The sequence below is a fragment of the Geotrypetes seraphini genome, chromosome 15 (assembly GCF_902459505.1).
Source record: "Geotrypetes seraphini chromosome 15, aGeoSer1.1, whole genome shotgun sequence".
NCBI lineage: Eukaryota > Metazoa > Chordata > Amphibia > Gymnophiona > Dermophiidae > Geotrypetes > Geotrypetes seraphini.
In genome coordinates, this window is record NC_047098.1 from 24,756,887 (window position 1) to 24,766,377 (window position 9,491).

Consider the following 9,491-nt stretch of genomic DNA (forward strand, 5'->3'; position numbering starts at 1 on the left):
AATGCGGCATGGTCTGGAAGTATTTAGGGCGTGCCTAGAAGATACATATTTATTCAGAACGCTCCCTCTGAAATTAGGAATAAACATCAATATCAGGATTTACACCTGCTACCAAGCATGTTTGGTTCTGACGCACTGCTCTGATTGAGCAGCACTCCATTGGAGGGCTTAAGGATGGCTCTCTGTTAAATCCCAATTACTAATGCCCCCCCCACAAACCCCCCACAAAAAAAAAAAACATGACAAGGGATATCTATCAATCTGTGTGACAGTGTCGGGAAAATACACATTCATAGTTCTAAACTGGCTAAGATAAATGTGAATGTGCCAACCCATCCATGGTTATGTGCTGGTTTCAATCCACTGAAATTTTATAGCTTTTTTTAATGAATGTTTATGGCACACACACACGCACACTCAGTACATAAACATCCATTCCTCCTGTATTTTAGAACAGCCTTTACTTCAGCAGATTATGTTCTAAAATACTAATGAAACAAGATATACTGACTTGGAGATCTCAATTCCAACTTCTACATCCTTTCTAGAATACAGCTAAACATTGAAGACTTTCGGGTTCTAAAGTTATATCATGTACTGCGTAATGTTCCAATACAGCTTAAGATCACCACAGTGCATCACACACAATAAAGGTATATCTTAGGCAATAAAAACTTACGGACAGTGATTCACAAACAGCAAAATTATTAACAAGACCAGCAATAAAGAGAGGCTGGCTAGATTATAATTGCAACAAAACAAGTCCCTAATGAGAGATTACCCCAAGGTAATGTACTGTACTCTGTAGACCTAACACGTCACCAAAAATAAACTCATGCACTCCTCTAGTATGTTTACCATTGACAATTACCTAAAATGTGTGCAATAGCAATTCTTGCCACAATCTGTCCCCATGCACTTAGCAATGTCACTGCATCACAAAAATGACAATTGGCATTACAAACTATGGGAGAGTGAGAGTGAATTAATCAGACATAAGTAACATACACTACCCATTCTCAATATTACCCAACAATTAAAAATAAAATGCTTAAACTAGAAGAACAGTAGGGTCGTTGCATTCAGGATGCTAGTTGAGGTTCTTTTGATTTATATAGCGGCTATCAATTTTTATTAAACAAATCTTGTACTTTATTTTAGCCTGCAACCACTTTGGCCTTAACACCAGATGAAGTGATATCCTAAATTCCAATTAAACAAAACGGAAATTAAACATAAAAGGAAAAATCAATAATAAAATAAATTACTACATTATTTCAGTTCAGATGGTATGCAAAGATTGGAATTGTGTTTGCTCTGACCATTTACAATTTAGAAAGGTGTTGAAGACTTTTTTTTTAATTTGGGAGCCATATTTAATAAGAATTCTAAGCTGTGATTACTGCACTTTATTTAACAGGATAGCTACTGTGTAAATTCACTGAGCTTTTGTCTATTTTAGGAGGATGAAATTACCATGTAATTGCATTGTAATTTCAATGCATTTTGTAACTGTATTGTTCATTAATTATTCTGAATGTTTTCAATTGTTAACCACTTAGTTTTAGGCAATCTAGAAATAAATAAATTTTGTAATAGCATGCTATCCCCATTTTATGTGCACTGTTAGCACATGCTATTACACCACCATACAGAACAGCACAAATGGCAAAAAAAAAATAAATAGGCTTTGCGACCTTGTTTCAACCCACAAGGTCATGAGAAAATAAAATTAATCAACAAATATATTCCATAAAATGTGTATACCAACAAGTCAATTATAAGATTTTGCCTAATAATTATTTCTGGTATTTGATTCAATAATAATCAACACAAACTATTACCAGAAAGATACACTGAAAACAAACAAAAAAAAATCTGCATCCTTCCCAAAACTCAGAAAGCACCTTGTCCTCTCAGGTTAGAATTAAGGTTTCTTCACCCCACAAGACAAGAGAGATGCCTGTTAACAGTTCTTGAAAACTGACAATACAAGCTTTCTACCCAAGTATGAATGGGGCTCCCCCCATAATACAAACAGTATTCATAATGGAATGGTGGTACAGACGCTAATCCCACTGAAGAAAAACCAGGACAAAAGCTTGAATCCATAGTAGTTTTGCCTTACATCAGCTTGCTCCAGGCTCCATAGCACAATATTTATAAAAGCCCAAGCATACAACTGACAGCTCAATGACAGCATACATCTGAAAGCCTACAAACGAGAGGAAACGTCAACAAAATCACGTTTGCCTGTGATCAGATCACTGAATAACCCCCCTCCCCTAGGCAACAACCTGAAAAGCGGCCTATAAAGAAATGTCCTCCACGGTAGTAACTTGCAGCCCCTTGAATCACAGTCCTCCATGGTGCAAAACATACGTGAGGCAGATCAGAGATCTCTTTTTGTGTGTGTGTGTCAGTGATACATTTACATTGTGGCAGACACAAAGACTGCTTGTGTCTCTCGCCCGAGTCTTCCCTAGAAAAGACCAAATCATATTATGAAGAGCCTCACCAGAACCGTAAGCAGTGCGGTTTATTGTACGTCTGCTTTCCATCCCATCTCCTCCCTCCCAAACTGACAACCCCCACCCTAGCCCGTTAAACAAAGACACTAAGGAGAAAAGCGACATTCCTCCCCTCCCCCACGATGAGCCTACTTCAGGCTAGGGGGACGGTGCCAGCCAATCCCTCCCTATCTCTAAACAAAAACAACAACAAAACCCCAAAAAAAAAAAAAACCAACCAAAAAACTAGGAAGAATAAACTTATAGATAAATCTTCCTTAGGATCCTCGAACTCCTTCGAGCTTTACACGTTTCTACACGAATTTACAATCTGGTCCCAAACCGGGGCCCTCGAAGACCTGGAAACCCGAAAAGGTTTGACTTAACAGCTAAAAGCAAACCCTCGGGCACCAGGTGAAACGCAAAGAGAAGCACGAAATTTGGCTGCTCTTAGGAATAATTACAAACCAAAGCGGGCGGTCGCGGGGGGGGGGGGCAGGCTACAATAAATCAGTTCTGTTGCTCACACACAGCTGCAACAGAAGTCCCGGGAAACGCTCCACCACCAACCACCATCTCCCCCCCCCCCCCCCCCCATCAAGAAGCACAGACACTGAGTGGAAGGACTGGGAGGGAATCTTAAACCACAGCACTAAAGGAAGCTTCAACAAGACCCACACTATCATTCATCCAACACTCCCCCCCCCCCCTTCTCTGCACCCTTTACCTCTCTTTATATCTCCTGCCTTCTACCCTTTCTCCTCATCACCCCACCCCCACCGGTCCATTTCCACCCTCCCCTGTGTCCTGCCTCTCCCTCGCCTTTTCCTGGTGGCGGCGGCCGAAGCCTTACCTGGATCACTGGCTTACACCATGGGCGCGGTAAGTGGACGACGGGGGGCGGTTCTCCTTCCCCCCCCCGTCTCCACGGAGGTGTGTGCACTATTAAAGGGGCAGCGACTCTTGGGATTCTCCCACCGACCGGCTCAGCCTCGGTTCTTTCCAAGCTCAGCCTCCTTCCTGCACAACAGCCGAAGAACCGCTGCAGGCCCGGCCCACCTCCCAGTATTGTGCCCGCTTATTGGCCGCGTCGGAGGCCCCGGTGACCGGCGCCAGCGACAGCCAATGGAAGGGCAGCATGAAGCGATTTAAAACAAATAGAAAGAAAGAATGAGCGAGGGGGGCGCGCTCAACTACATCCGGGCCTCTTCGTCCGGGCACAGGGCATTCTTGTTCTTGTAGTTCTGCTGTCTTAACACCTAGCACTGTAGTCCTACTTTCCCCAGGCTGCATACTCAGTTTTTCTCACTCCTGTTCCCGTCAAGGCTAACATCTTATTCAGTTCTAGCGAGAACATTTTAGACCGGCTCTGGTTTTCAGCTTGCATCCCCAGTAGCTGTAGTCCTTGAGTTTACATTTAAATCAGTGCTGATGAGTGATGATCTCATGGGTTTTTTTTATATAACGCCTTTCCTCCGCAAATATCATAGCTGTTTACACTACGTTGACTAGTAAGCGGGTACTCTTAAGTATTTTCCTTATCAGTCCAAACGGGCTCACAATCTAACTATAGTGCAAACTGGTTGTTAGAAATCCAAGACTGACCAAAAATGTCCCTGTGCTTTTTCTGTGAGGAAATATGGTCAACAAATAGTCCAAAAACATGTACTACTACAACCTAACTCAATAGATCCCACCTCCTTTAAGAACACAATGTCAGCTAATTCACATTGGTACCCACTTCTGTACAAACGCCTTCAATATGTCCAGGGTGATTAATTTGTATCAAATTCCATGCCCCTAATCATTTAAAAAAGTTAACACCTATGCTTTTAAAATCAATGATAACAGCAAAGTGTGAAACATCATGGGAGGTTATGGGGGATACAAGTGCAGATACTTTTTGCAGAGCTCTATGCATAAGTCAGTACTAGGGTCAATTGAAAAGTTTCCAGATTGACCATGAAAAAAGCAAGATTAGCATCACAATTCTATAACTATCCAGCAGATGGCACTGACAAATATCTATGGTGAGATTTTCAAGTCAGTCTGATGTCTAGTTTTGTGTCAGCCTTTTAAAGTGAAGTGCTGCGCCTTATAAATGGACAAAATTGAGTATTGGGCGGTGAGAGCATTCCTTCCTTTGAAGGGAAAATCGCCTACCAAAATTAAATCTTAGACGCAATACATGGTGATGCATCTCCTTCAACAGTGAAAGCATGGGCTGCTGAGTTAAAATGTAGCAGCACAAGCATTGTTGATGAACACTCTAGACATCCAAAAACAGCAACAACCAACAAAATGGTTGATGAAGTTCACCGAATCGTGGTGGAAGATCACTGACTGACCCTAAATTAGATAGCAGAGGCTGCTGGAATTTCATCAGACTATGTATACACTATCCTATACAAATATTTAGGCATGAGGAAGTTGAGTGCGCGATGGGTGCCTAAAATGAGTTTGATTGGACATTTTAAAAACGTATCTAAACAACTGACCCTCTCAACCCTTTCTCCTCAACAATGGTTTTCTTGTCCTACTAATCACTTTCTTCCACCTCTCTCAAGCTCAATCAACTTGTACCTTCGCTTAATCTTTGTAAACCGCATAGAACTTCACGGTATTGCGGTATATAAACTGTTATTATTATTATTATTATTGTGGGCCGGATTCTGTATAGGACGCCTGATCTCAGAAGCCGCCTAAGCGGCTTTTGAGAATCGCACATGGGCATCCTATTTAGAATCACACCTGTCCTCATGGACAGACGCCTAAGTCCACTTAACACCACGATTATCTAACCGGTGTCTATGTCACAGGCACCAGTTAGAGAATCGGGTTGCCGCTGAGCTGCTTGCAGCAAGGGAATGTCCCTGCTGTGATCAATTTAGTGGCAAGGAACCAAGTTTCCAAGTTTATTTACATTTTAATATAGCAACCATCATCATGTAGCTGGCCGGTTTACAAAGCTAAAAACATTACCATAAATTTAAGAATAGAGGTACAAAGAAAAGGTTGGACATTGAATAGACATACGCAAGTTTGAAGGAGAGGGGGAAAGGAAAGTTTTCAATTACATCATTGAAAATAAAAATAAATTAGGGGAAGAGGAGGGAGGAAAAGACACTAGGAAGGGGGGGTCGCTTCTTAATAATAATAATAATAACTTTATTCTTCTATACCGCCACAATCTTGCGACTTCTAGGTGGTTTACAGTCAAGAGAGCTGGACATTGATGCTTGCACAATCTCATTAATTATACGGGATTTGTGTTCAGTTAAAGATCCGGTTAACTGAACACAAATCCCGTATAATTAATGAGTTTATGCAAGCACCAATAGTACAACATATGAGGGTGTTTAAACATACAGTATCAGATTTAAGGTGGCGTGTCATTGATAGCATACAAGAAGGGAGGGTGGGAGGGAACATTGAAGAAGTTCTAAATGTGAAGGAACAGCGTTGGATCCAACGGCTCAATTCTGTGGAGCCGGCTGGTTTAAATACTGAAATAGAGTGGGCCACATTATTCTAACCCTAGCCGGTAGATTTGGGGGTTAATTTATGAATGAATGGTCATTTGTTTTTTATGAATGAAGGGTCACCTGTTTAGTTAGTTTTTTTCGAGTGCTGATGTCAGCACCGAGCAGCCCTCTGATAGGTTTCAGGCTGGAGAGAGGGGGGCGGGTCTTTCAGTGTTTGCACTATAGAAAGAGACCTTAAGCATGCCGCCGCCATCTTGTATCTTAAGAGTCTATGCGGGATGGTGGTTAACGGCAAGGTAAGAGACAGCAAAAGTTTTGGTTGTGGTAGTTCATAGTATGGGACTAAGGGAGTTGCGTGAGCGGCTTAGTAACATGATTCTGTAATTTTTGCTTTAGAGTGGATCCCTGACGAAGCAGCAGCGAAACATGTCGGGTCCACCAGCCTAAGTACAGCAACACTTTTGAAGATAAGTACATAAACTTCATTAGTCGTTTTAAAGTATAAAAAGTGTTCAAAATAAATATAAAATTATTGAGCATCAGCCATTAAAAATTTAAGCCTTGACCGATGAGGAGGTTACACATGAATCTCCCCGTTATGAGATCATAACCTTTATGGGACGGTGGAGGGGTGTTTCTGAGGTCTATGACTAAAACAGAAGTAGCAATATCAGTTAAGGATTTAAAGGAGTAACATAAAAATAATATTCTAAAGGTTGGAAGCTTGGAATTTGATATTGGATTTATGTTATATTTTACTGAAGGCATGAAAAGTCTGGAAAAACATTAGCACAAATACATTGAGTTAAAAGGAGAGTTGGAAAAAAAATTATTTCCCCCCCACAAAAAAAAAGTTGTTTCTTGATTAGACTGGAAATCAATTGACCCTCGTAGGTGCTGAAAAACAGTTCAGAAAGTGGGGACATAGGCAAGGAGTTTGCTAAATATTGGGGGTGCTCAAGCACTCACAAATTTGGCTCCTGTGGACCTAGTAAAGTTCTCTATCACCCACCAGTTAAAGGGAATGAGTAAGGTCTTTGTTCCTGATCAACGTCTAGGAGATAGTAGTAGGCCTGGAATAGGGGTAAGAAGAGCAAAGATTGTATTAGATTCACATTTTGATAGCATTATTGGCATGGAAGATGAAGAGGCAGACATTTTAGAAATGAGTTAAGATTCTTTATTGTAGGAGATCACATAAAAGAATGCTCCTACAATAAAGAAGCTTAACTGACTTTCAGTGTTTCTGCTTCTTCATATACTATTCTACTTGGCATAGCAGACCACTTGCCTATCTTATCTAGGATCCATTATACTGTTTTTACAGCACAACGTTTACTAGTTAACATTAAAAAAAAGCAAAACTTATTTACAAAATAATAGGATCACTTTAAAATAAAAATACAGGATACAGTGAGAGAGGCAGGGTGGTAGTTGCATTCTCTGTACTTGCCACTGTGTCCTGGGCCTTGTGGTGAGACCTAGCTTTAGTCCGGTGTAAGTGGAGAGGAAGAGGCCTCAGCTATGGCGGAGCTTGAGGGGAAGAAGAGAGACCGGCTAAGGCTCAATTGTGGCAATGTAACGTTACTCATTCACCCTACTCAGTGTCTTTCCACCCCACAAAGCCTGGTTTGGCAGCTCTCTTCAGATTTACCCTATAGGGCTGCTTCTATTCTTGGCTTCCTCCTTTGTATGCATGGAATTGTAGTGCTCGTTTCCTAGTTGCATTCCCTAAGAATATAATTGCCATACTGGCTCAGATCAAAGGTCCATGTAGACCAGTATCCTGCTTCCAATGGTGGCTAATCCAGGTCACAGGTACCTGGCAGAATCACTAAAAGTACTACTGACTTCTAGGTAAAGCAGTGGGTTTTCTTTAAGGGGGGGAATAAGCTTAAAAAGACTCGGACTAATAATAAGTTTACTCTATATCAGTGGTCTCAAACTCACAGCCCAAGGGCTACATGCGGCCCGCCAGGTACTATTTTGAGGCCCTCGGTATGTTTATCATAATCACAAAAGTAAAATAAAACATTTTCTTGATCATATGTCTCTTTAGTTATAAATTACAATATTATTATTAAGACTTATCCAAAAGGAAAGTTTTATTTATTCATTTATTTATTTAGCCTGTCCTCCCAAAGGAGCCCAGAATGGGTTACGAAGGTACATTCATGGTATAGAAGGACAAAATTATTGAAAGACATTTTTGGCAGACATAGCTTAAAAGAATTTGTGGCATTCATAGAAGATATTACATGGCATAGTATAGATTTAGGACAGCAGTTACTGTTCTAACAGAACAGAACATAATTGTACTAAAGTTTTAATGTTGTAAGCGAGTACATGATTGGTGGTTGGCAGTTTAGGTCCTGTGAGTAGTGTTGATCATTATGGAGCTCGCGAGTAGCGTTGGACATTATAAACTATGAAGAGTTTTACCTCATGCAAAATTGTCATTTCTTTAATAAGACATTACCTATTTTTTTCTGAGGCCCTCCAAGTACCTACAAATCCCAAATGGGGCCCTGCAAAGGGTTTGAGTTTGAGACCACTGGCTTAACTGTAACCATGACATCCTGTTTGTCTTTGGGAAGCAGAGCTGAGATTGTGATGTCATAATGCCTCATTCCACCAATAAGAGCCAGCCTCATCAGTGATGTCACAATGGCTTGACTGTCCTGTACAAGCCAGCAGATTAACCGTTCCCCTTAACTCAGTGGTCTCAAACTCTTTAATAAGACATTACCTATTTTTTTCTGAGGCCCTCCAAGTACCTACAAATCCCAAATGTGGCCCTGCAAAGGGTTTGAGTTTGAGACCACTGCTTTATATAATTACAATGTTAATGGTTAGCTGCTATTTTAGATGTTTTATCTTAGACCCCCATGCATAATTTTATGTAGCGTGTATAACTCTATGTAACATGTTTGAACCTATATACGTAGAATTCTGTTTAGCAATGTGCTGCTTGTAACCTGCCTAGAACTCTGATTTGTGAGGATTAAGCAAAATTAAACATAACATAACAAAAATAAAGATAATTTCTAACTTTTGGTATAGTTTCATATTCTCTCTGCTCAGATTAAATTTCTTGTGCAACATCACTAATAGGGGCAGAACACAGGCATTTGACACCCTAAGTAAATCTTCAACCTTAAATTTCCTGCCCTACCCCTAACATTATTCACCTGAAAATACTGGCAACAGAGTACTGGTAGCTCCACCTGACACAGTGCTCCCTACTTTGATAGCAATAGACCTGGTTGAAAACTTGTACTTTCATACCTTACACTTTACCCTCTACCTACCATCTCCCTTCTGTTGTTTGTGCCAGGGGTAGGCAAATTCTGGTCCTTGAGAGCCAGAGCCAAGTCAGGTTTTCAAGATATCCACAATAAATATGCATGAGATAGATTTGCATCTCAAGGAGGCAGTGCATGCAAATCCATCTCATACATATTCAGTGTGGATATCTTGAAAACCTGCTCTGGCT

The 9,491-nt window shown here is 40.8% G+C and overlaps 1 protein-coding gene across 5 annotated transcripts in view; it reads right to left on the bottom strand.

Annotated features, from left to right (window-relative positions):
- Positions 1-3,572, bottom strand: part of RERE (arginine-glutamic acid dipeptide repeats) — a 468,133-nt gene extending 464,561 nt beyond the window's left edge. For all 5 annotated transcript variants that reach the window (XM_033922383.1, XM_033922386.1, XM_033922385.1 and 2 more), the window contains exon 1: positions 3,364-3,572. The gene's annotated coding sequence lies outside the window, so the exon portion shown is untranslated. The remainder of the gene's footprint in view (positions 1-3,363) is intronic.
- Positions 3,573-9,491: the final 5,919 nt, after the last annotated feature.